At 39.5% G+C, this 24,061-nt stretch overlaps 39 non-coding genes across 39 annotated transcripts; all 39 read right to left on the bottom strand.

Annotated features, from left to right (window-relative positions):
- Positions 1 to 178: 178 nt before the first annotated feature.
- trnat-agu lies at positions 179 to 252 on the bottom strand. The gene has a single exon. It is a non-coding gene; the product is annotated as a tRNA-Thr (tRNA).
- A 495-nt stretch (positions 253 to 747) lies between these two features.
- trnat-agu lies at positions 748 to 821 on the bottom strand. Its single transcript has one exon. It is a non-coding gene; the product is annotated as a tRNA-Thr (tRNA).
- Positions 822 to 1,329: 508 nt separating this feature from the next.
- Positions 1,330 to 1,401, bottom strand: trnah-gug. Its single transcript has one exon. It is a non-coding gene; the product is annotated as a tRNA-His (tRNA).
- A 284-nt stretch (positions 1,402 to 1,685) lies between these two features.
- trnat-agu lies at positions 1,686 to 1,759 on the bottom strand. The gene has a single exon. It is a non-coding gene; the product is annotated as a tRNA-Thr (tRNA).
- Positions 1,760 to 2,820: 1,061 nt separating this feature from the next.
- Positions 2,821 to 2,894, bottom strand: trnat-agu. The gene has a single exon. It is a non-coding gene; the product is annotated as a tRNA-Thr (tRNA).
- A 727-nt stretch (positions 2,895 to 3,621) lies between these two features.
- Positions 3,622 to 3,693, bottom strand: trnah-gug. The gene has a single exon. It is a non-coding gene; the product is annotated as a tRNA-His (tRNA).
- A 284-nt stretch (positions 3,694 to 3,977) lies between these two features.
- trnat-agu lies at positions 3,978 to 4,051 on the bottom strand. The gene has a single exon. It is a non-coding gene; the product is annotated as a tRNA-Thr (tRNA).
- Positions 4,052 to 4,583: 532 nt separating this feature from the next.
- On the bottom strand, positions 4,584 to 4,655 carry trnah-gug. Its single transcript has one exon. It is a non-coding gene; the product is annotated as a tRNA-His (tRNA).
- Positions 4,656 to 4,938: 283 nt separating this feature from the next.
- Positions 4,939 to 5,012, bottom strand: trnat-agu. The gene has a single exon. It is a non-coding gene; the product is annotated as a tRNA-Thr (tRNA).
- Positions 5,013 to 5,737: 725 nt separating this feature from the next.
- Positions 5,738 to 5,809, bottom strand: trnah-gug. Its single transcript has one exon. It is a non-coding gene; the product is annotated as a tRNA-His (tRNA).
- Positions 5,810 to 6,092: 283 nt separating this feature from the next.
- On the bottom strand, positions 6,093 to 6,166 carry trnat-agu. The gene has a single exon. It is a non-coding gene; the product is annotated as a tRNA-Thr (tRNA).
- Positions 6,167 to 7,582: 1,416 nt separating this feature from the next.
- Positions 7,583 to 7,654, bottom strand: trnah-gug. The gene has a single exon. It is a non-coding gene; the product is annotated as a tRNA-His (tRNA).
- Positions 7,655 to 7,938: 284 nt separating this feature from the next.
- Positions 7,939 to 8,012, bottom strand: trnat-agu. The gene has a single exon. It is a non-coding gene; the product is annotated as a tRNA-Thr (tRNA).
- Positions 8,013 to 8,560: 548 nt separating this feature from the next.
- trnah-gug lies at positions 8,561 to 8,632 on the bottom strand. The gene has a single exon. It is a non-coding gene; the product is annotated as a tRNA-His (tRNA).
- A 283-nt stretch (positions 8,633 to 8,915) lies between these two features.
- trnat-agu lies at positions 8,916 to 8,989 on the bottom strand. The gene has a single exon. It is a non-coding gene; the product is annotated as a tRNA-Thr (tRNA).
- A 717-nt stretch (positions 8,990 to 9,706) lies between these two features.
- trnah-gug lies at positions 9,707 to 9,778 on the bottom strand. The gene has a single exon. It is a non-coding gene; the product is annotated as a tRNA-His (tRNA).
- A 283-nt stretch (positions 9,779 to 10,061) lies between these two features.
- Positions 10,062 to 10,135, bottom strand: trnat-agu. Its single transcript has one exon. It is a non-coding gene; the product is annotated as a tRNA-Thr (tRNA).
- A 724-nt stretch (positions 10,136 to 10,859) lies between these two features.
- Positions 10,860 to 10,931, bottom strand: trnah-gug. The gene has a single exon. It is a non-coding gene; the product is annotated as a tRNA-His (tRNA).
- Positions 10,932 to 11,215: 284 nt separating this feature from the next.
- trnat-agu lies at positions 11,216 to 11,289 on the bottom strand. Its single transcript has one exon. It is a non-coding gene; the product is annotated as a tRNA-Thr (tRNA).
- Positions 11,290 to 11,800: 511 nt separating this feature from the next.
- Positions 11,801 to 11,872, bottom strand: trnah-gug. The gene has a single exon. It is a non-coding gene; the product is annotated as a tRNA-His (tRNA).
- A 283-nt stretch (positions 11,873 to 12,155) lies between these two features.
- On the bottom strand, positions 12,156 to 12,229 carry trnat-agu. The gene has a single exon. It is a non-coding gene; the product is annotated as a tRNA-Thr (tRNA).
- A 724-nt stretch (positions 12,230 to 12,953) lies between these two features.
- Positions 12,954 to 13,025, bottom strand: trnah-gug. The gene has a single exon. It is a non-coding gene; the product is annotated as a tRNA-His (tRNA).
- Positions 13,026 to 13,307: 282 nt separating this feature from the next.
- Positions 13,308 to 13,381, bottom strand: trnat-agu. Its single transcript has one exon. It is a non-coding gene; the product is annotated as a tRNA-Thr (tRNA).
- A 1,554-nt stretch (positions 13,382 to 14,935) lies between these two features.
- trnah-gug lies at positions 14,936 to 15,007 on the bottom strand. Its single transcript has one exon. It is a non-coding gene; the product is annotated as a tRNA-His (tRNA).
- Positions 15,008 to 15,291: 284 nt separating this feature from the next.
- On the bottom strand, positions 15,292 to 15,365 carry trnat-agu. Its single transcript has one exon. It is a non-coding gene; the product is annotated as a tRNA-Thr (tRNA).
- Positions 15,366 to 16,021: 656 nt separating this feature from the next.
- On the bottom strand, positions 16,022 to 16,093 carry trnah-gug. The gene has a single exon. It is a non-coding gene; the product is annotated as a tRNA-His (tRNA).
- Positions 16,094 to 16,377: 284 nt separating this feature from the next.
- trnat-agu lies at positions 16,378 to 16,451 on the bottom strand. The gene has a single exon. It is a non-coding gene; the product is annotated as a tRNA-Thr (tRNA).
- A 538-nt stretch (positions 16,452 to 16,989) lies between these two features.
- trnah-gug lies at positions 16,990 to 17,061 on the bottom strand. The gene has a single exon. It is a non-coding gene; the product is annotated as a tRNA-His (tRNA).
- Positions 17,062 to 17,343: 282 nt separating this feature from the next.
- trnat-agu lies at positions 17,344 to 17,417 on the bottom strand. Its single transcript has one exon. It is a non-coding gene; the product is annotated as a tRNA-Thr (tRNA).
- Positions 17,418 to 18,053: 636 nt separating this feature from the next.
- trnah-gug lies at positions 18,054 to 18,125 on the bottom strand. The gene has a single exon. It is a non-coding gene; the product is annotated as a tRNA-His (tRNA).
- Positions 18,126 to 18,409: 284 nt separating this feature from the next.
- Positions 18,410 to 18,483, bottom strand: trnat-agu. The gene has a single exon. It is a non-coding gene; the product is annotated as a tRNA-Thr (tRNA).
- A 747-nt stretch (positions 18,484 to 19,230) lies between these two features.
- On the bottom strand, positions 19,231 to 19,302 carry trnah-gug. The gene has a single exon. It is a non-coding gene; the product is annotated as a tRNA-His (tRNA).
- Positions 19,303 to 19,586: 284 nt separating this feature from the next.
- On the bottom strand, positions 19,587 to 19,660 carry trnat-agu. The gene has a single exon. It is a non-coding gene; the product is annotated as a tRNA-Thr (tRNA).
- Positions 19,661 to 20,174: 514 nt separating this feature from the next.
- On the bottom strand, positions 20,175 to 20,246 carry trnah-gug. The gene has a single exon. It is a non-coding gene; the product is annotated as a tRNA-His (tRNA).
- Positions 20,247 to 20,530: 284 nt separating this feature from the next.
- trnat-agu lies at positions 20,531 to 20,604 on the bottom strand. The gene has a single exon. It is a non-coding gene; the product is annotated as a tRNA-Thr (tRNA).
- Positions 20,605 to 21,329: 725 nt separating this feature from the next.
- On the bottom strand, positions 21,330 to 21,401 carry trnah-gug. Its single transcript has one exon. It is a non-coding gene; the product is annotated as a tRNA-His (tRNA).
- A 283-nt stretch (positions 21,402 to 21,684) lies between these two features.
- On the bottom strand, positions 21,685 to 21,758 carry trnat-agu. The gene has a single exon. It is a non-coding gene; the product is annotated as a tRNA-Thr (tRNA).
- A 1,470-nt stretch (positions 21,759 to 23,228) lies between these two features.
- Positions 23,229 to 23,300, bottom strand: trnah-gug. Its single transcript has one exon. It is a non-coding gene; the product is annotated as a tRNA-His (tRNA).
- Positions 23,301 to 23,582: 282 nt separating this feature from the next.
- Positions 23,583 to 23,656, bottom strand: trnat-agu. The gene has a single exon. It is a non-coding gene; the product is annotated as a tRNA-Thr (tRNA).
- Between the last annotated feature and the right edge of the window lie 405 nt (positions 23,657 to 24,061).

Below are 24,061 nucleotides of genomic sequence, written 5' to 3'. Positions count from 1 at the left end.
AACAGTGGAGCTTTACACAGTCGGTAGGTTTTTTCTCATTCGAAAAGTGCCCTTTTTCCGTGACATTGGAATATCTCAATTGCATCCTCCTCACGTCATCTCTAATTCTCTAAACCCATTGGTGAGAAAACCTGAGTGCCCTCCCCTCTGACCTTCTCCACCAATGTGAACAATAAAAAGGTACTGCTGAGATTTGAACTCAGGATCTCCTGTTTACTAGACAGGCACTTTAACCAACTAAGCCACAGCACCCATAAAAGTCAAATATGTTGCAGATGTGAACACCCACACCTATTTGAATCAAACCAGTCTCATTAATTTAACCCACATCTCTGTTTAGCAAAATCGCATCACAAAAGAGATGTATTTTACTAATATTGGAAACAATACAGACAACTTCAATTGTCTAGCAACAGGGTTTCTTAAGCTACGTTTCGGGACGCAAAGTGGGCCTGAGCATGTGAGAGGTATGTTGCCAAATCCTCACTAAGGAAAGTAGCTATTGGTGGTCCTAAAAGTAGCTAGAAAAATGGCTAAAACGTCATCACATAATTTTCATTGTGATTAAAAATTAAATTGCAGCTGTAGGAGAGAGGAATAACGTCTAGAGACAAAAAGTGAGTAAAAACACCCTAAGTATGTTTAGAACTAAAATTGAACTTTCTTCTGTGGCGATTCTTGTCTTTTTTTTTCTGAATATCTCACTAAAATAGCTAATTCAGAAAACCCATTGGTGAAGTCAATAAAAGGTACTGCTGAGATTTGAACTCAGGATCTCCTGTTTACTAGACAGGCACTTTAACCAACTAAGCCACAGCACCCATAAAAGTCAATATGTTGCAGATGTGAACACCCACACCTATTTGAATCAAACCAGTCTCATTAATTTAACCCACATCTCTGTTTAGCAAAATCGCATCCAAGTGGATGTAATTGTGATTGACGCTGTAGGAGAGAGGAATAACGTCGCGGGAGAGACAAAAGTGAGTAAAAAACACCCTAAGTATGTTTAGAACTAAAATTGAACTTTCTTCTGTCGATTCTTGTCTTTTTTCTGAATACTCACTAAATATAGCGACAAAGTCGCTAAGTTGGCAACACTGGTGAGAGGTGGGTAGCGAGATATCAGTAATCAATTGTAATCACATACTATTTCTGTCACGAGATATGAGTAAACATTCAGAATCATACACTATTTCTTCATAATGTTGGTCGTTCGAGGACACTGCATTTCTCATTTGGCTCTCGAGCTTAAAAATGGTAAAAACGTCTGAAACAGCATAGTAAGTCTTAACTCGTTAAAAAAAAACTTCTAAAATTAAATTGCAGTGCCGTGACCCGGATTCGAACCGGGGTTGCTGCGACCACAACGCAGAGTACTAACCACTATACGATCACGGCTGGCTTCAAGAGCTGACTTTGTAAAGCCTACATAGGCTGTGAAAGTGATGTGCACAAGCTGGCTAAACTCTTTTCATTTTGGTCTCGATAATGAATAAACTGAAGAAACAGTGGAGCTTTACACAGTCAGTAGGTTTTTCCACATTCGAAAAGTGCCCTTTTTCCGTGACATTGGAATATCTCAATTGCATCCTCCTCACGTCATCTCTAATTCTCTAAACCCATTGGTGAGAAAACCTGAGTGCCCTCCCCTCTGACCTTCTCCACCAATGTGAACAATAAAAAGGTACTGCTGAGATTTGAACTCAGGATCTCCTGTTTACTAGACAGGCACTTTAACCAACTAAGCCACAGCACCCATAAAAGTAAAATATGTTGCAGATGTGAACACCCACACCTATTTGAATCAAACCAGTCTCATTAATTTAACCCACATCTCTGTTTAGCAAAATCGCATCACAAAAGAGATGTATTTTACTAATATTGGAAACAAAACAGACAACTTCAATTGTCTAGCAACAGGGTTTCTTAAGCTACGTTTCGGGACGCAAAGTGGGCCTGAGCATGTGAGAGGTAGTGTTGCCAAATCCTCAGTAAGGAAAGTAGCTATTGGTGGTCCTAAAAGTAGCTAGAAGTGGCTAAATGACATCATCACATAATTTTCATAATTGTGGATGTAATTGTGATTGACGCTGTAGGAAAATAACGTCCCAAAAAGTGAGTAAAAAACACCCTAAGTATGTTTAGAACTAAAATTGAACTTTCTTCTGTCGATTCTTGTCTTTTTTCTGAATACTCACTAAATATAGCGACAAAGTCGCTAAGTTGGCAACACTGGTGAGAGGTGGGTAGCGAGATATCAGTAATCAATTGTAATCACATACTATTTCTGTCACGAGATATGAGTAAACATTCAGAATCATACACTATTTCTTCATAATGTTGGTCGTTCGAGGACACTGCATTTCTCATTTGGCTCTCGAGCTTAAAAATGGTAAAAACGTCTGAAACAGCATAGTAAGTCTTAACTCGTTAAAAAAAAAACTTCTAAAATTAAATTGCAGTGCCGTGACCCGGATTCGAACCGGGTTGCTGCGACCACAACGCAGAGTACTAACCACTATACGATCACGGCTGGCTTCAAGAGCTGACTTTGTAAAGCCTACATAGGCTGTGAAAGTGATGTGCACAAGCTGGCTAAACTCTTTTCATTTTGGTCTCGATAATGAATAAACTGAAGAAACAGTGGAGCTTTACACAGTCAGTAGGTTTTTCCACATTCGAAAAGTGCCCTTTTTCCGTGACATTGGAATATCTCAATTGCATCCTCCTCACGTCATCTCTAATTCTCTAAACCCATTGGTGAGAAAACCTGAGTGCCCTCCCCTCTGACCTTCTCCACCAATGTGAACAATAAAAAGGTACTGCTGAGATTTGAACTCAGGATCTCCTGTTTACTAGACAGGCACTTTAACCAACTAAGCCACAGCACCCATAAAAGTCAAATATGTTGCAGATGTGAACACCCACACCTATTTGAATCAAACCAGTCTCATTAATTTAACCCACATCTCTGTTTAGCAAAATCGCATCACAAAAGAGATGTATTTGACTAATATTGGAAACAATACAGACAACTTCAATTGTCTAGCAACAGGGTTTCTTAAGCTACGTTTCGGGACGCAAAGTGGGCCTGAGCATGTGAGAGGTAGTGTTGCCAAATCCTCACTAAGGAAAGTAGCTATTGGTGGTCCTAAAAGTAGCTAGAAGTCGCTAAATGACATCATCACATAATTTTCATAATTGGCCAAGTGGATGTAATTGTGATTGACGCTGTAGGAGAGAGGAATAACGTCGCGGGAGAGACAAAAAGTGAGTAAAAAACACCCTAAGTATGTTTAGAACTAAAATTGAACTTTCTTCTGTCGATTCTTGTCTTTTTCTGAATACTCACTAAATATAGCGACAAAGTCGCTAAGTTGGCAACACTGGTGAGAGGTGGGTAGCGAGATATCAGTAATCAATTGTAATCACATACTATTTCTGTCACGAGATATGAGTAAACATTCAGAATCATACACTATTTCTTCATAATGTTGGTCGTTCGAGGACACTGCATTTCTCATTTGGCTCTCGAGCTTAAAAATGGTAAAAACGTCTGAAACAGCATAGTAAGTCTTAACTCGTTAAAAAAAAAAAACTTCTAAAATTAAATTGCAGTGCCGTGACCCGGATTCAAACCGGGGTTGCTGCGACCACAACGCAGAGTACTAACCACTATACGATCACGGCTGGCTTCAAGAGCTGACTTTGTAAAGCCTACATAGGCTGTGAAAGTGATGTGCACAAGCTGGCTAAACTCTTTTCATTTTGGTCTCGATAATGAATAAACTGAAGAAACAGTGGAGCTTTACACAGTCGGTAGGTTTTTTCTCATTCGAAAAGTGCCCTTTTTCCGTGACATTGGAATATCTCAATTGCATCCTCCTCACGTCATCTCTAATTCTCTAAACCCATTGGTGAGAAAACCTGAGTGCCCTCCCCTCTGACCTTCTCCACCAATGTGAACAATAAAAAGGTACTGCTGAGATTTGAACTCAGGATCTCCTGTTTACTAGACAGGCACTTTAACCAACTAAGCCACAGCACCCATAAAAGTAAAATATGTTGCAGATGTGAACACCCACATTTGAATCAAACCAGTCTCATTAATGAATCAAACCAGTCTCATTCATTTAACCCACATCTCTGTTTAGCAAAATCGCATCCAAGTGGATGTAATTGTGATTGACGCTGTAGGAGAGAGGAATAACGTCGTGGGAGAGACAAAAAGTGAGTAAAAAACACCCTAAGTATGTTTAGAACTAAAATTGAACTTTCTTCTGTCGATTCTTGTCTTTTTTCTGAATACTCACTAAATATAGCGACAAAGTCGCTAAGTTGGCAACACTGGTGAGAGGTGGGTAGCGAGATATCAGTAATCAATTGTAATCACATACTATTTCTGTCACGAGATATGAGTAAACATTCAGAATCATACACTATTTCTTCATAATGTTGGTCGTTCGAGGACACTGCATTTCTCATTTGGCTCTCGAGCTTAAAAATGGTAAAAACGTCTGAAACAGCATAGTAAGTCTTAACTCGTTAAAAAAAAAAAAAATTCTAAAATTAAATTGCAGTGCCGTGACCCGGATTCGAACCGGGGTTGCTGCGACCACAACGCAGAGTACTAACCACTATACGATCACGGCTGGCTTCAAGAGCTGACTTTGTAAAGCCTACATAGGCTGTGAAAGTGATGTGCACAAGCTGGCTAAACTCTTTTCATTTTGGTCTCGATAATGAATAAACTGAAGAAACAGTGGAGCTTTACACAGTCGGTAGGTTTTTCTCATTCGAAAAGTGCCCTTTTTCCGTGACATTGGAATATCTCAATTGCATCCTCCTCACGTCATCTCTAATTCTCTAAACCCATTGGTGAGAAAACCTGAGTGCCCTCCCCTCTGACCTTCTCCACCAATGTGAACAATAAAAAGGTACTGCTGAGATTTGAACTCAGGATCTCCTGTTTACTAGACAGGCACTTTAACCAACTAAGCCACAGCACCCATAAAAGTAAAATATGTTGCAGATGTGAACACCCACACCTATTTGAATCAAACCAGTCTCATTAATTTAACCCACATCTCTGTTTAGCAAAATCACATCACAAAAGAGATGTATTTTACTAATATTGGAAACAAAACAGACAACTTCAATTGTCTAGCAACAGGGTTTCTTAAGCTACGTTTCGGGACGCAAAGTGGGCCTGAGCATGTGAGAGGTAGTGTTGCCAAATCCTCACTAAGGAAAGTAGCTATTGGTGGTCCTAAAAGTAGCTAGAAGTGGCTAAATGACATCATCACATAATTTTCATAATTGGCCAAGTGGATGTAATTGTGATTGACGCTGTAGGAGAGAGGAATAACGTCGCGGGAGAGACAAAAAGTGAGTAAAAAACACCCTAAGTATGTTTAGAACTAAAATTGAACTTTCTTCTGTCGATTCTTGTCTTTTTTCTGAATACTCACTAAATATAGCGACAAAGTCGCTAAGTTGGCAACACTGGTGAGAGGTGGGTAGCGAGATATCAGTAATCAATTGTAATCACATACTATTTCTGTCACGAGATATGAGTAAACATTCAGAATCATACACTATTTCTTCATAATGTTGGTCGTTCGAGGACACTGCATTTCTCATTTGGCTCTCGAGCTTAAAAATGGTAAAAACGTCTGAAACAGCATAGTAAGTCTTAACTCGTTAAAAAAAAACTTCTAAAATTAAATTGCAGTGCCGTGACCCGGATTCGAACCGGGGTTGCTGCGACCACAACGCAGAGTACTAACCACTATACGATCACGGCTGGCTTCAAGAGGTGACTTTGTAAAGCCTACATAGGCTGTGAAAGTGATGTGCACAAGCTGGCTAAACTCTTTTCATTTTGGTCTCGATAATGAATAAACTGAAGAAACAGTGGAGCTTTACACAGTCGGTAGGTTTTTCTCATTCGAAAAGTGCCCTTTTTCCGTGACATTGGAATATCTCAATTGCATCCTCCTCACGTCATCTCTAATTCTCTAAACCCATTGGTGAGAAAACCTGAGTGCCCTCCCCTCTGACCTTCTCCACCAATGTGAACAATAAAAAGGTACTGCTGAGATTTGAACTCAGGATCTCCTGTTTACTAGACAGGCACTTTAACCAACTAAGCCACAGCACCCATAAAAGTCATATATGTTGCAGATGTGAACACCCACACCTATTTGAATCAAACCAGTCTCATTAATTTAACCCACATCTCTGTTTAGCAAAATCGCATCACAAAAGAGATGTATTTTACTAATATTGGAAACAAAACAGACAACTTCAATTGTCTAGCAACAGGGTTTCTTAAGCTACGTTTCGGGAGCAAAGTGGGCCTGAGCATGTGAGAGGCAGTGTTGCCAAATCCTCAGTAAGGAAAGTAGCTATTGGTGGTCCTAAAAGTAGCTAGAAGTGGCTAAATGACGTCATCACATAATTTTCATTGTGATTGACGCTGTAGGAGAGAGGAATAACGTCGTGGGAGAGACAAAAAGTGAGTAAAAAACACCCTAAGTATGTTTAGAACTAAAATTGAACTTTCTTCTGTCGATTCTTGTTGGTCTTTTTCTCTTTGAATACTCACTAAATATAAAAAAAAAAACTTCTAAAATTAAATTGCGACAAAGTCGCTACTAGTTGGCAACACTGGTGAGAGGTGGGTCTCCAGATATGTAAACTGAAGAAACAATTGTAAAGTCGGTAGGTTTTTCTCATTTCGAAAAGTACATGCTCAATTGAGATCTGAGAAAACATCAGTGATCTGCAGATTTGAACTCAGGATCTCCTGTTTACTAGACAGGCACTTTAACCAACTAAGCCACAGCACCCATAAAAGTCAAATATGTTGCAGATGTGAACACCCACACCTATTTGAATCAAACCAGTCTCATTAATTTAACCCACATCTCTGTTTAGCAAAATCACATCACAAAAGAGATGTATTTTACTAATATTGGAAACAAAACAGACAACTTCAATTGTCTAGCAACAGGGTTTCTTAAGCTACGTTTCGGGACGCAAAGTGGGCCTGAGCATGTGAGAGGCAGTGTTGCCAAATCCTCAGTAAGGAAAGTAGCTATTGGTGGTCCTAAAAGTAGCTAGAAGTGGCTAAATGACGTCATCACATAATTTTCATAATTGGCCAAGTGGATGTAATTGTGATTGACGCTGTAGGAGAGAGGAATAACGTCGCGGGAGAGACAAAAAGTGAGTAAAAAACACCCTAAGTATGTTTAGAACTAAAATTGAACTTTCTTCTGTCGATTCTTGTCTTTTTTCTGAATACTCACTAAATATAGCGACAAAGTCGCTAAGTGGGCAACACTGGTGAGAGGTGGGTAGCGAGATATCAGTAATCAATTGTAATCACATACTATTTCTGTCACGAGATATGAGTAAACATTCAGAATCATACACTATTTCTTCATAATGTTGGTCGTTCGAGGACACTGCATTTCTCATTTGGCTCTCGAGCTTAAAAATGGTAAAAACGTCTGAAACAGCATAGTAAGTCTTAACTCGTTAAAAAAAAACTTCTAAAATTAAATTGCAGTGCCGTGACCCGGATTTGAACCGGGGTTGCTGCGACCACAACGCAGAGTACTAACCACTATACGATCACGGCTGGCTTCAAGAGCTGACTTTGTAAAGCCTACATAGGCTGTGAAAGTGATGTGCACAAGCTGGCTAAACTCTTTTCATTTTGGTCTCGATAATGAATAAACTGAAGAAACAGTGGAGCTTTACACAGTCGGTAGGTTTTTTCTCATTCGAAAAGTGCCCTTTTTCCGTGACATTGGAATATCTCAATTGCATCCTCCTCACGTCATCTCTAATTCTCTAAACCCATTGGTGAGAAAACCTGAGTGCCCTCCCCTCTGACCTTCTCCACCAATGTGAACAATAAAAAGGTACTGCTGAGATTTGAACTCAGGATCTCCTGTTTACTAGACAGGCACTTTAACCAACTAAGCCACAGCACCCATAAAAGTCATATATGTTGCAGATGTGAACACCCACACCTATTTGAATCAAATTAATTTAACCAGTCTCATTAATTTAACCCACATCTCTGTTTAGCAAAATCGCATCCAAGTGGATGACATCATCATTTTTCATAATTGTGGATGTAATTGTGATTGACGCTGTAGGAGAGAGGAATAACGTCGCGGGAGAGACAAAAAGTGAGTAAAAAACACCCTAAGTATGTTTAGAACTAAAATTGAACTTTCTTCTGTCGATTCTTGTCTTTTTTCTGAATACTCACTAAATATAGCGACAAAGTCGCTAAGTTGGCAACACTGGTGAGAGGTGGGTAGCGAGATATCAGTAATCAATTGTAATCACATACTATTTCTGTCACGAGATATGAGTAAACATTCAGAATCATACACTATTTCTTCATAATGTTGGTCGTTCGAGGACACTGCATTTCTCATTTGGCTCTCGAGCTTAAAAATGGTAAAAACGTCTGAAACAGCATAGTAAGTCTTAACTCGTTAAAAAAAAAACTTCTAAAATTAAATTGCAGTGCCGTGACCCGGATTCGAACCGGGGTTGCTGCGACCACAACGCAGAGTACTAACCACTATACGATCACGGCTGGCTTCAAGAGCTGACTTTGTAAAGCCTACATAGGCTGTGAAAGTGATGTGCACAAGCTGGCTAAACTCTTTTCATTTTGGTCTCGATAATGAATAAACTGAAGAAACAGTGGAGCTTTACACAGTCGGTAGGTTTTTTCTCATTCGAAAAGTGCCCTTTTTCCGTGACATTGGAATATCTCAATTGCATCCTCCTCACGTCATCTCTAATTCTCTAAACCCATTGGTGAGAAAACCTGAGTGCCCTCCCCTCTGACCTTCTCCACCAATGTGAACAATAAAAGGTACTGCTGAGATTTGAACTCAGGATCTCCTGTTTACTAGACAGGCACTTTAACCAACTAAGCCACAGCACCCATAAAAGTAAAATATGTTGCAGATGTGAACACCCACACCTATTTGAATCAAACCAGTCTCATTAATTTAACCCACATCTCTGTTTAGCAAAATCCATCACAAAAGAGATGTATTTTACTAATATTGGAAACAATACAGACAACTTCAATTGTCTAGCAACAGGGTTTCTTAAGCTACGTTTCACGCAAAGTGGGCCTGAGCATGTGAGAGGTAGTGTTGCCAAATCCTCACTAAGGAAAGTAGCTATTGGTGGTCCTAAAAGTAGCTAGAAGTTAAATGACATCATCACATAATTTTCATAATTGGCCAAGTGGATGTAATTGTGATTGACGCTGTAGGAGAGAGGAATAACGTCGCGGGAGAGACAAAAAGTGAGTAAAAACACCCTAAGTATGTTTAGAACTAAAATTGAACTTTCTTCTGTCGATTCTTGTCTTTTTTCTGAATACTCACTAAATATAGCGACAAAGTCGCTAAGTTGGCAACACTGGTGAGAGGTGGGTAGCGAGATATCAGTAATCAATTGTAATCACATACTATTTCTGTCACGAGATATGAGTAAACATTCAGAATCATACACTATTTCTTCATAATGTTGGTCGTTCGAGGACACTGCATTTCTCATTTGGCTCTCGAGCTTAAAAATGGTAAAAACGTCTGAAACAGCATAGTAAGTCTTAACTCGTTAAAAAAAAACTTCTAAAATTAAATTGCAGTGCCGTGACCCGGATTCGAACCGGGGTTGCTGCGACCACAACGCAGAGTACTAACCACTATACGATCACGGCTGGCTTCAAGAGCTGACTTTGTAAAGCCTACATAGGCTGTGAAAGTGATGTGCACAAGCTGGCTAAACTCTTTTCATTTTGGTCTCGATAATGAATAAACTGAAGAAACAGTGGAGCTTTACACAGTCGGTAGGTTTTTCTCATTCGAAAAGTGCCCTTTTTCCGTGACATTGGAATATCTCAATTGCATCCTCCTCACGTCATCTCTAATTCTCTAAACCCATTGGTGAGAAAACCTGAGTGCCCTCCCCTCTGACCTTCTCCACCAATGTGAACAATAAAAAGGTACTGCTGAGATTTGAACTCAGGATCTCCTGTTTACTAGACAGGCACTTTAACCAACTAAGCCACAGCACCCATAAAAGTCACATATGTTGCAGATGTGAACACCCACACCTATTTGAATCAAACCAGTCTCATTAATTTAACCCACATCTCTGTTTAGCAAAATCGCATCACAAAAGAGATGTATTTGACTAATATTGGAAACAATACAGACAACTTCAATTGTCTAGCAACAGGGTTTCTTAAGCTACGTTTCGGGACGCAAAGTGGGCCTGAGCATGTGAGAGGTAGTGTTGCCAAATCCCACTAAGGAAAGTAGCTATTGGTGGTCCTAAAAGTAGCTAGAAGTCGCTAAATGACATCATCACATAATTTTCATAATTGGCCAAGTGGATGTAATTGTGATTGACGCTGTAGGAGAGAGGAATAACGTCGCGGGAGAGACAAAAAGTGAGTAAAAACACCCTAAGTATGTTTAGAACTAAAATTGAACTTTCTTCTGTCGATTCTTGTCTTTTTTCTGAATACTCACTAAATATAGCGACAAAGTCGCTAAGTTGGCAACACTGGTGAGAGGTGGGTAGCGAGATATCAGTAATCAATTGTAATCACATACTATTTCTGTCACGAGATATGAGTAAACATTCAGAATCATACACTATTTCTTCATAATGTTGGTCGTTCGAGGACACTGCATTTCTCATTTGGCTCTCGAGCTTAAAAATGGTAAAAACGTCTGAAACAGCATAGTAAGTCTTAACTCGTTAAAAAAAAAACTTCTAAAATTAAATTGCAGTGCCGTGACCCGGATTCGAACCGGGGTTGCTGCGACCACAACGCAGAGTACTAACCACTATACGATCACGGCTGGCTTCAAGAGCTGACTTTGTAAAGCCTACATAGGCTGTGAAAGTGATGTGCACAAGCTGGCTAAACTCTTTTCATTTTGGTCTCGATAATGAATAAACTGAAGAAACAGTGGAGCTTTACACAGTCGGTAGGTTTTTTCTCATTCGAAAAGTGCCCTTTTTCCGTGACATTGGAATATCTCAATTGCATCCTCCTCACGTCATCTCTAATTCTCTAAACCCATTGGTGAGAAAACCTGAGTGCCCTCCCCTCTGACCTTCTCCACCAATGTGAACAATAAAAAGGTACTGCTGAGATTTGAACTCAGGATCTCCTGTTTACTAGACAGGCACTTTAACCAACTAAGCCACAGCACCCATAAAAGTAAAATATGTTGCAGATGTGAACACCCACACCTATTTGAATCAAACCAGTCTCATTAATTTAACCCACATCTCTGTTTAGCAAAATCGCATCCAAGTGGATGTAATTGTGATTGACGCTGTAGGAGAGAGGAATAACGTCGTGGGAGAGACAAAAAGTGAGTAAAAAACACCCTAAGTATGTTTAGAACTAAAATTGAACTTTCTTCTGTCGATTCTTGTCTTTTTTCTGAATACTCACTAAATATAGCGACAAAGTCGCTAAGTTGGCAACACTGGTGAGAGGTGGGTAGCGAGATATCAGTAATCAATTGTAATCACATACTATTTCTGTCACGAGATATGAGTAAACATTCAGAATCATACACTATTTCTTCATAATGTTGGTCGTTCGAGGACACTGCATTTCTCATTTGGCTCTCGAGCTTAAAAATGGTAAAAACGTCTGAAACAGCATAGTAAGTCTTAACTCGTTAAAAAAAAAACTTCTAAAATTAAATTGCAGTGCCGTGACCCGGATTCGAACCGGGGTTGCTGCGACCACAACGCAGAGTACTAACCACTATACGATCACGGCTGGCTTCAAGAGCTGACTTTGTAAAGCCTACATAGGCTGTGAAAGTGATGTGCACAAGCTGGCTAAACTCTTTTCATTTTGGTCTCGATAATGAATAAACTGAAGAAACAGTGGAGCTTTACACAGTCGGTAGGTTTTTCTCATTCGAAAAGTGCCCTTTTTCCGTGACATTGGAATATCTCAATTGCATCCTCCTCACGTCATCTCTAATTCTCTAAACCCATTGGTGAGAAAACCTGAGTGCCCTCCCCTCTGACCTTCTCCACCAATGTGAACAATAAAAAGGTACTGCTGAGATTTGAACTCAGGATCTCCTGTTTACTAGACAGGCACTTTAACCAACTAAGCCACAGCACCCATAAAAGTCATATATGTTGCAGATGTGAACACCCACACCTATTTGAATCAAACCAGTCTCATTAATTTAACCCACATCTCTGTTTAGCAAAATCACATCACAAAAGAGATGTATTTTACTAATATTGGAAACAATACGACAACTTCAATTGTCTAGCAACAGGGTTTCTTAAGCTACGTTTCGGGACGCAAAGTGGGCCTGAGCATGTGAGAGGTAGTGTTGCCAAATCCTCACTAAGGAAAGTAGCTATTGGTGGTCCTAAAAGTAGCTAGAAGTGGCTAAATGACATCATCACATAATTTTCATAATTGGCCAAGTGGATGTAATTGTGATTGACGCTGTAGGAGAGAGGAATAACGTCGCGGGAGAGACAAAAAGTGAGTAAAAAACACCCTAAGTATGTTTAGAACTAAAATTGAACTTTCTTCTGTCGATTCTTGTCTTTTTTCTGAATACTCACTAAATATAGCGACAAAGTCGCTAAGTTGGCAACACTGGTGAGAGGTGGGTAGCGAGATATCAGTAATCAATTGTAATCACATACTATTTCTGTCACGAGATATGAGTAAACATTCAGAATCATACACTATTTCTTCATAATGTTGGTCGTTCGAGGACACTGCATTTCTCATTTGGCTCTCGAGCTTAAAAATGGTAAAAACGTCTGAAACAGCATAGTAAGTCTTAACTCGTTAAAAAAAAACTTCTAAAATTAAATTGCAGTGCCGTGACCCGGATTCGAACCGGGGTTGCTGCGACCACAACGCAGAGTACTAACCACTATACGATCACGGCTGGCTTCAAGAGCTGACTTTGTAAAGCCTACATAGGCTGTGAAAGTGATGTGCACAAGCTGGCTAAACTCTTTTCATTTTGGTCTCGATAATGAATAAACTGAAGAAACAGTGGAGCTTTACACAGTCGGTAGGTTTTTTCATTCGAAAAGTGCCCTTTTTCCGTGACATTGGAATATCTCAATTGCATCCTCCTCACGTCATCTCTAATTCTCTAAACCCATTGGTGAGAAAACCTGAGTGCCCTCCCCTCTGACCTTCTCCACCAATGTGAACAATAAAAAGGTACTGCTGAGATTTGAACTCAGGATCTCCTGTTTACTAGACAGGCACTTTAACCAACTAAGCCACAGCACCCATAAAAGTAAATATGTTGCAGATGTGAACACCCACACCTATTTGAATCAAACCAGTCTCATTAATTTAACCCACATCTCTGTTTAGCAAAATCGCATCACAAAAGGATGTATTTTTGACTGTAATATTGGAAACAAAACAGACAAAAAACTTCAATATGTTTAGAACTAAAAGGGAACTTTCTTCTGCTATTCTTGTCTTTTTTCTGAATACTCAAAATATGGGCCTGAGCATGGTGAGAGGTGGTGTTGCCAAATATCAGTAATCAATTGTAATCACATACTATTTCTAAAAGTAGCTAGATAGTGAGTAAACATTCAGAATCATCACATAATTCTTCATAATGTTGGATTGACTGTAGGAGACACTGCATTTCTCATTTGGCTCTCGAGACAAAAATGGTAAAAACACCATAAGTATGTTTAGAACTAAAAAAAAACTTTCTTCTGTAAATTCTGCCGTCTTTTTTCTGAATACTCACTAAATATAGCGACAAAGTCGCTAAAAGCCTACATAGGCTGTGAAAGTGATGTGCAACACTGGTGAGAAACTGGGTGGAGCGAGATATTTTTCCACATTCGAAAATTTTTCCGTGACATTGGAAAGCGAGATATCAGTAATCAATTGGTCACTGAGTAAACATTCAGAATCATACACTATTTCTTCATAATGTTGGTTTGAACACTGCATTTCTCATTTGGCTCTCGAGCTTAAAAATGGTAAAAACTCTGAAACAGCATAGTTTAAAAAAAAACTAGACAGGCACTTTAACCAACTAAGCCACAGCACCTGTGAAAGTAAAAGTCAAACTCTTTTCATTTTGGTCTCGATGAATTGCAGATCAGTGATTCGAAACCCACCCTTTTGAATTGGAATATCTCAATTAATCCTCCTCACATCTCTAATTCTCTAAACCCATTGGTGAGAAAAACCTGAGTGCCCTCCCCTCTGACCTTCTCCACCAATGTGAACAATAAAAGGTACTGCTGAGATTTGAACTCAGGATCTCCTGTTTACTAGACAGCACTTTAACCAACTAAGCCTGAGCATGTAAAAGTCAGTGTTGCAAATGTGAACACCCACACCTATTTGAATCAAACCAGTCTCATTAATTTAACCCACATCTCTGTTTTCAAAATTGGCCAAGTGGATGTAATTGTGATTGACGCTGTAGGAGAGAGGAATAACGTCGCGGGAGAGACAAAAAGTGAGTAAAAAACACCCTAAGTATGTTTAGAACTAAAATTGAACTTTCTTCTGTCGATTCTTGTCTTTTTTCTGAATACTCACTAAATATAGCGACAAAGTCGCTAAGTTGGCAACACTGGTGAGAGGTGGGTAGCGAGATATCAGTAATCAATTGTAATCACATACTATTTCTGTCACGAGATATGAGTAAACATTCAGAATCATACACTATTTCTTCATAATGTTGGTCGTTCGAGGACACTGCATTTCTCATTTGGCTCTCGAGCTTAAAAATGGTAAAAACGTCTGAAACAGCATAGTAAGTCTTAACTCGTTAAAAAAAAAACTTCTAAAATTAAATTGCAGTGCCGTGACCCGGATTCGAACCGGGGTTGCTGCGACCACAACGCAGAGTACTAACCACTATACGATCACGGCTGGCTTCAAGAGCTGACTTTGTAAAGCCTACATAGGCTGTGAAAGTGATGTGCACAAGCTGGCTAAACTCTTTTCATTTTGGTCTCGATAATGAATAAACTGAAGAAACAGTGGAGCTTTACACAGTCGGTAGGTTTTTTCTCATTCGAAAAGTGCCCTTTTTCCGTGACATTGGAATATCTCAATTGCATCCTCCTCACGTCATCTCTAATTCTCTAAACCCATTGGTGAGAAAACCTGAGTGCCCTCCCCTCTGACCTTCTCCACCAATGTGAACAATAAAAAGGTACTGCTGAGATTTGAACTCAGGATCTCCTGTTTACTAGACAGGCACTTTAACCAACTAAGCCACAGCACCCATAAAAGTAAAATATGTTGCAGATGTGAACACCCACACCTATTTGAATCAAACCAGTCTCATTAATTTAACCCACATCTCTGTTTAGCAGATCACAAAAGAGATGTATTTTACTAATATTGGAAACAATACAGACAACTTCAATTTGCAATCAAACCAGTCTCATTAATTTAACCCACATCTCTGGTGGTCCTAAAAGTAGCTAAAGTCGCTAAATGACATCATCACATAATTTTCATAATTGGCCAAGTGGATGTAATTGTGATTGACGCTGTAGGAGAGAGGAATAACGTCGCGGGAGAGACAAAAAGTGAGTAAAAAACACCCTAAGTATGTTTAGAACTAAAATTGAACTTTCTTCTGTCGATTCTTGTCTTTTTTCTGAATACTCACTAAATATAGCGACAAAGTCGCTAAGTTGGCAACACTGGTGAGAGGTGGGTAGCGAGATATCAGTAATCAATTGTAATCACATACTATTTCTGTCACGAGATATGAGTAAACATTCAGAATCATACACTATTTCTTCATAATGTTGGTCGTTCGAGGACACTGCATTTCTCATTTGGCTCTCGAGCTTAAAAATGGTAAAAACGTCTGAAACAGCATAGTAAGTCTTAACTCGTTAAAAAAAAACTTCTAAAATTAAATTGCAGTGCCGTGACCCGGATTCGAACCGGGGTTGCTGCGACCACAACGCAGAGTACTAACCACTATACGATCACGGCTGGCTTCAAGAGCTGACTTTGTAAAGCCTACATAGGCTGTGAAAGTGATGTGCACAAGCTGGCTAAACTCTTTTCATTTTGGTCTCGATAATGAATAAACTGAAGAAACAGTGGAGCTTTACACAGTCGGTAGGTTTTTTCTCATTCGAAAAGTGCCCTTTTTCCGTGACATTGGAATATCTCAATTGCATCCTCCTCACGTCATCTCTAATTCTCTAAACCCATTGGTGAGAAAACCTGAGTGCCCTCCCCTCTGACCTTCTCCACCAATGTGAACAATAAAAAGGTACTGCTGAGATTTGAACTCAGGATCTCCTGTTTACTAGACAGGCACTTTAACCAACTAAGCCACAGCACCCATAAAAGTCAAATATGTTGCAGATGTGAACACCCACACCTATTTGAATCAAACCAGTCTCATTAATTTAACCCACATCTCTGTTTAGCAAAATCGCATCCAAGTGGATGTAATTGTGATTGACGCTGTAGGAGAGAGGAAATAACGTAGCTATTGGTGGTCCTAAAAGGGAGAGACAAAAAGTGTGAGTAAAAAATAACACCCCTAAGTATGTTTAGAACTAAAATTGAACTTTCTTCTGTCGATTCTTGTCTTTTTTCTGAATACTCACTAAATATAGCGACAAAGTCGCTAAGTTGGCAACACTGGTGAGAGGTGGGTAGCGAGATATCAGTAATCAATTGTAATCACATACTATTTCTGTCACGAGATATGAGTAAACATTCAGAATCATACACTATTTCTTCATAATGTTGGTCGTTCGAGGACACTGCATTTCTCATTTGGCTCTCGAGCTTAAAAATGGTAAAAACGTCTGAAACAGCATAGTAAGTCTTAACTCGTTAAAAAAAAAAAAACTTCTAAAATTAAATTGCAGTGCCGTGACCCGGATTCGAACCGGGGTTGCTGCGACCACAACGCAGAGTACTAACCACTATACGATCACGGCTGGCTTCAAGAGCTGACTTTGTAAAGCCTACATAGGCTGTGAAAGTGATGTGCACAAGCTGGCTAAACTCTTTTCATTTTGGTCTCGATAATGAATAAACTGAAGAAACAGTGGAGCTTTACACAGTCGGTAGGTTTTTCTCATTCGAAAAGTGCCCTTTTCCGTGACATTGGAATATCTCAATTGCATCCTCCTCACGTCATCTCTAATTCTCTAAACCCATTGGTGAGAAAACCTGAGTGCCCTCCCCTCTGACCTTCTCCACCAATGTGAACAATAAAAAGGTACTGCTGAGATTTGAACTCAGGATCTCCTGTTTACTAGACAGGCACTTTAACCAACTAAGCCACAGCACCCATAAAAGTAAAATATGTTGCAGATGTGAACACCCACACCTATTTGAATCAAACCAGTCTCATTAATTTAACCCACATCTCTGTTTAGCAAAATCGCATCAAAAAGTGGATGACAACTAATTGTCTAGAACAGGGTTTCTTAAGACGCTGGGCCTGAGCATGAGAGAGGAAATCCTCAAAGGAAAGTAGCTATTGGTGGTCCTAAAAGTAGCTAGGTCGAAATGACAAACATAATTTTCATAATTGTGGATGTAAAAAGGAGAGAGGAATAACAGAGACAAAAAGTGAGTAAAAAACACCCTAAGTATGTTTAGAACTAAAATTGAACTTTCTTCTGTCGATTCTTGTCTTTTTTCTGAATACTCACTAAATATAGCGACAAAGTCGCTAAGTTGGCAACACTGGTGAGAGGTGGGTAGCGAGATATCAGTAATCAATTGTAATCACATACTATTTCTGTCACGAGATATGAGTAAACATTCAGAATCATACACTATTTCTTCATAATGTTGGTCGTTCGAGGACACTGCATTTCTCATTTGGCTCTCGAGCTTAAAAATGGTAAAAACGTCTGAAACAGCATAGTAAGTCTTAACTCGTTAAAAAAAAAAAAAAACTTCTAAAATTAAATTGCAGTGCCGTGACCCGGATTCGAACCGGGGTTGCTGCGACCACAACGCAGAGTACTAACCACTATACGATCACGGCTGGCTTCAAGAGCTGACTTTGTAAAGCCTACATAGGCTGTGAAAGTGATGTGCACAAGCTGGCTAAACTCTTTTCATTTTGGTCTCGATAATGAATAAACTGAAGAAACAGTGGAGCTTTACACAGTCAGTAGGTTTTTCCACATTCGAAAAGTGCCCTTTTTCCGTGACATTGGAATATCTCAATTGCATCCTCCTCACGTCATCTCTAATTCTCTAAACCCATTGGTGAGAAAACCTGAGTGCCCTCCCCTCTGACCTTCTCCACCAATGTGAACAATAAAAAGGTACTGCTGAGATTTGAACTCAGGATCTCCTGTTTACTAGACAGGCACTTTAACCAACTAAGCCACAGCACCCATAAAAGGAACTTTCTTCTCCCAGTCTGAAAATATGTTGCAGATGTGAACACCCACACCTATTTGAATCAAACCAGTCTCATTAATTTAACCCACATCTCTGTTTAGCAAAATCGCATCACAAAAGAGATGTATTTTACTAATATTGGAAACAATACAGACAACTTCAATTGTCTAGCAACAGGGTTTCTTAAGCTACGTTTCGGGACGCAAAGTGGGCCTGAGCATGTGAGAGGTAGTGTTGCCAAATCCTCACTAAGGAAAGTAGCTATTGGTGGTCCTAAAAGTAGCTAGAAGTCGCTAAATGACATCATCACATAATTTTCATAATTGGCCAAGTGGATGTAATTGTGATTGACGCTGTAGGAGAGAGGAATAACGTCGCGGGAGAGACAAAAAGTGAGTAAAAAACACCCTAAGTATGTTTAGAACTAAAATTGAACTTTCTTCTGTCGATTCTTGTCTTTTTTCTGAATACTCACTAAATATAGCGACAAAGTCGCTAAGTTGGCAACACTGGTGAGAGGTGGGTAGCGAGATATCAGTAATCAATTGTAATCACATACTATTTCTGTCACGAGATATGAGTAAACATTCAGAATCATACACTATTTCTTCATAATGTTGGTCGTTCGAGGACACTGCATTTCTCATTTGGCTCTCGAGCTTAAAAATGGTAAAAACGTCTGAAACAGCATAGTAAGTCTTAACTCGTTAAAAAAAAAAACTTCTAAAATTAAATTGCAGTGCCGTGACCCGGATTCGAACCGGGGTTGCTGCGACCACAACGCAGAGTACTAACCACTATACGATCACGGCTGGCTTCAAGAGCTGACTTTGTAAAGCCTACATAGGCTGTGAAAGTGATGTGCACAAGCTGGCTAAACTCTTTTCATTTTGGTCTCGATAATGAATAAACTGAAGAAACAGTGGAGCTTTACACAGTCGGTAGGTTTTTTCACATTCGAAAAGTGCCCTTTTTCCGTGACATTGGAATATCTCAATTGCATCCTCCTCACGTCATCTCTAATTCTCTAAACCCATTGGTGAGAAAACCTGAGTGCCCTCCCCTCTGACCTTCTCCACCAATGTGAACAATAAAAAGGTACTGCTGAGATTTGAACTCAGGATCTCCTGTTTACTAGACAGGCACTTTAACCAACTAAGCCACAGCACCCATAAAAGTAAAATATGTTGCAGATGTGAACACCCACACCTATTTGAATCAAACCAGTCTCATTAATTTAACCCACATCTCTGTTTAGCAAAATCGCATCCAAGTGGATGTAATTGTGATTGACGCTGTAGGAGAGAGGAATAACGTCGTAAAAGGGAGAGACAAAAAGTGAGTAAAAAACACCCTAAGTATGTTTAGAACTAAAATTGAACTTTCTTCTGTCGATTCTTGTCTTTTTTCTGAATACTCACTAAATATAGCGACAAAGTCGCTAAGTTGGCAACACTGGTGAGAGGTGGGTAGCGAGATATCAGTAATCAATTGTAATCACATACTATTTCTGTCACGAGATATGAGTAAACATTCAGAATCATACACTATTTCTTCATAATGTTGGTCGTTCGAGGACACTGCATTTCTCATTTGGCTCTCGAGCTTAAAAATGGTAAAAACGTCTGAAACAGCATAGTAAGTCTTAACTCGTTAAAAAAAAACTTCTAAAATTAAATTGCAGTGCCGTGACCCGGATTCGAACCGGGGTTGCTGCGACCACAACGCAGAGTACTAACCACTATACGATCACGGCTGGCTTCAAGAGCTGACTTTGTAAAGCCTACATAGGCTGTGAAAGTGATGTGCACAAGCTGGCTAAACTCTTTTCATTTTGGTCTCGATAATGAATAAACTGAAGAAACAGTGGAGCTTTACACAGTCGGTAGGTTTTTTCTCATTCGAAAAGTGCCCTTTTTCCGTGACATTGGAATATCTCAATTGCATCCTCCTCACGTCATCTCTAATTCTCTAAACCCATTGGTGAGAAAACCTGAGTGCCCTCCCCTCTGACCTTCTCCACCAATGTGAACAATAAAAAGGTACTGCTGAGATTTGAACTCAGGATCTCCTGTTTACTAGACAGGCACTTTAACCAACTAAGCCACAGCACCCATAAAAGTAAAATATGTTGCAGATGTGAACACCCACACCTATTTGAATCAAACCAGTCTCATTAATTTAACCCACATCTCTGTTTAGCAAAATCACATCACAAAAGAGATGTATTTTACTAATATTGGAAACAAAACAGACAACTTCAATTGTCTAGCAACAGGGTTTCTTAAGCTACGTTTCGGGACGCAAAGTGGGCCTGAGCATGTGAGAGGCAGTGTTGCCAAATCCTCAGTAAGGAAAGTAGCTATTGGTGGTCCTAAAAGTAGCTAGAAGTGGCTAAATGACGTCATCACATAATTTTCATAATTGGCCAAGTGGATGTAATTGTGATTGACGCTGTAGGAGAGAGGAATAACGTCGCGGGAGAGACAAAAAGTGAGTAAAAAACACCCTAAGTATGTTTAGAACTAAAATTGAACTTTCTTCTGTCGATTCTTGTCTTTTTTCTGAATACTCACTAAATATAGCGACAAAGTCGCTAAGTTGGCAACACTGGTGAGAGGTGGGTAGCGAGATATCAGTAATCAATTGTAATCACATACTATTTCTGTCACGAGATATGAGTAAACATTCAGAATCATACACTATTTCTTCATAATGTTGGTCGTTCGAGGACACTGCATTTCTCATTTGGCTCTCGAGCTTAAAAATGGTAAAAACGTCTGAAACAGCATAGTAAGTCTTAACTCGTTAAAAAAAAACTTCTAAAATTAAATTGCAGTGCCGTGACCCGGATTCGAACCGGGGTTGCTGCGACCACAACGCAGAGTACTAACCACTATACGATCACGGCTGGCTTCAAGAGCTGACTTTGTAAAGCCTACATAGGCTGTGAAAGTGATGTGCACAAGCTGGCTAAACTCTTTTCATTTTGGTCTCGATAATGAATAAACTGAAGAAACAGTGGAGCTTTACACAGTCGGTAGGTTTTTCTCATTCGAAAAGTGCCCTTTTTCCGTGACATTGGAATATCTCAATTGCATCCTCCTCACGTCATCTCTAATTCTCTAAACCCATTGGTGAGAAAACCTGAGTGCCCTCCCCTCTGACCTTCTCCACCAATGTGAACAATAAAAAGGTACTGCTGAGATTTGAACTCAGGATCTCCTGTTTACTAGACAGGCACTTTAACCAACTAAGCCACAGCACCCATAAAAGTCAAATATGTTGCAGATGTGAACACCCACACCTATTTGAATCAAACCAGTCTCATTAATTTAACCCACATCTCTGTTTAGCAAAATCGCATCACAAAAGGATGTATTTTTGACTAATATTGGAAACAAAACAGACAAAACTTCAATTGTTTAGAACAAAAGGGTTTCTTCTGTCGCTTGTCTTTTTTCTGAATACTCAAAATGGGCCTGAGCATGTGAGAGGTGGTGTTGCCAAATCCTCATCAATAAGGAAAGTAGCTATTGGTGGTCCTAAAAGTAGCTAGAAGTGAGCTAAATGACATCATCACTAATTTTCATAATTGTTGGTCGTTCGTGGATGTAATTGTGATTTGCTGTAGGAGAGAGGAATAACGTCATGGGAGACAGCAAAAAGTGAACTCGTAAAAAAAACACCAGTGCCGTGATGTTTAGAACTAAAATTGAACTTTCTTCTGTCGATTCTTTTCTTTTTCTCTGAAAACTGAAGAAACAGTGGAGCTTTAAACAGTCGGTAGGTTTTTTCAAAGTCGCCCTTTTTCCGTTTGGAATATCAACACTGGTGAGAGGTTCTCTAAACCCATTGTGAAAAAATCACTGATACTATTTCTGTCTGAGATATCCACCAAAACATAAAGAATCTCAGGATCTCCTGTTTACTAGACAGGCACTTTAACCAACTAAGGCTCACAGCACCCATAAAAAAAATAAACGTTGCAGATGTGAACACCTCACAAAAATTTGAATCAAACCAGTCTCATTAATTTAACCCACATCTCTGTTTAGCAAAATCACATCACAAAAGAGATGTATTTTACTAATATTGAGATTTGAACTTCAATTGTCTAGCAACAGGGTTTCTAAGCTACGTTTCGGGACTCTGAAAGTGGGAGAAAACCTTGTGAACAATAAAAGTATCTGCAGTGTTGCCAAATCCTCAGAAGGAAACCAACTAAGGTGGCACCTAAAAGTCATATGTTGCAGATGTGAACACCCAAATGAATCAAACCAGTCTCATTAATTTAACCCACATCTCTGTTTAGCAAAATCGCATCAAGTGGATGTAATTGTGATTGACGCTGTAGGAGAGAGGAATAACGTCGCGGGAGAGACAAAAAGTGAGTAAAAAACACCCTAAGTATGTTTAGAACTAAAATTGAACTTTCTTCTGTCGATTCTTGTCTTTTTTCTGAATACTCACTAAATATAGCGACAAAGTCGCTAAGTTGGCAACACTGGTGAGAGGTGGGTAGCGAGATATCAGTAATCAATTGTAATCACATACTATTTCTGTCACGAGATATGAGTAAACATTCAGAATCATACACTATTTCTTCATAATGTTGGTCGTTCGAGGACACTGCATTTCTCATTTGGCTCTCGAGCTTAAAAATGGTAAAAACGTCTGAAACAGCATAGTAAGTCTTAACTCGTTAAAAAAAAAAACTTCTAAAATTAAATTGCAGTGCCGTGACCCGGATTCGAACCGGGGTTGCTGCGACCACAACGCAGAGTACTAACCACTATACGATCACGGCTGGCTTCAAGAGCTGACTTTGTAAAGCCTACATAGGCTGTGAAAGTGATGTGCACAAGCTGGCTAAACTCTTTTCATTTTGGTCTCGATAATGAATAAACTGAAGAAACAGTGGAGCTTTACACAGTCGGTAGGTTTTTTCATTCGAAAAGTGCCCTTTTTCCGTGACATTGGAATATCTCAATTGCATCCTCCTCACGTCATCTCTAATTCTCTAAACCCATTGGTGAGAAAACCTGAGTGCCCTCCCCTCTGACCTTCTCCACCAATGTGAACAATAAAAAGGTACTGCTGAGATTTGAACTCAGGATCTCCTGTTTACTAGACAGGCACTTTAACCAACTAAGCCACAGCACCCATAAAAGTCAAATATGTTGCAGATGTGAACACCCACACCTATTTGAATCAAACCAGTCTCATTAATTTAACCCACATCTCTGTTTAGCAAAATCGCATCCAAGTGGATGTAATTGTGATTGACGCTGTAGGAGAGAGGAATAACGTCACTAAGGAGAGACAAAAAGTGAGTAAAAAACACCCTAAGTATGTTTAGAACTAAAATTGAACTTTCTTCTGTCGATTCTTGTCTTTTTTCTGAATACTCACTAAATATAGCGACAAAGTCGCTAAGTTGGCAACACTGGTGAGAGGTGGGTAGCGAGATATCAGTAATCAATTGTAATCACATACTATTTCTGTCACGAGATATGAGTAAACATTCAGAATCATACACTATTTCTTCATAATGTTGGTCGTTCGAGG

Source organism: Oncorhynchus gorbuscha, linkage group LG10, assembly GCF_021184085.1.
Source record: "Oncorhynchus gorbuscha isolate QuinsamMale2020 ecotype Even-year linkage group LG10, OgorEven_v1.0, whole genome shotgun sequence".
Lineage (NCBI taxonomy): Eukaryota > Metazoa > Chordata > Actinopteri > Salmoniformes > Salmonidae > Oncorhynchus > Oncorhynchus gorbuscha.
Note: the sequence above shows the minus strand (reverse complement) of the source record. Positions and strands in the feature narration are given on the sequence as shown.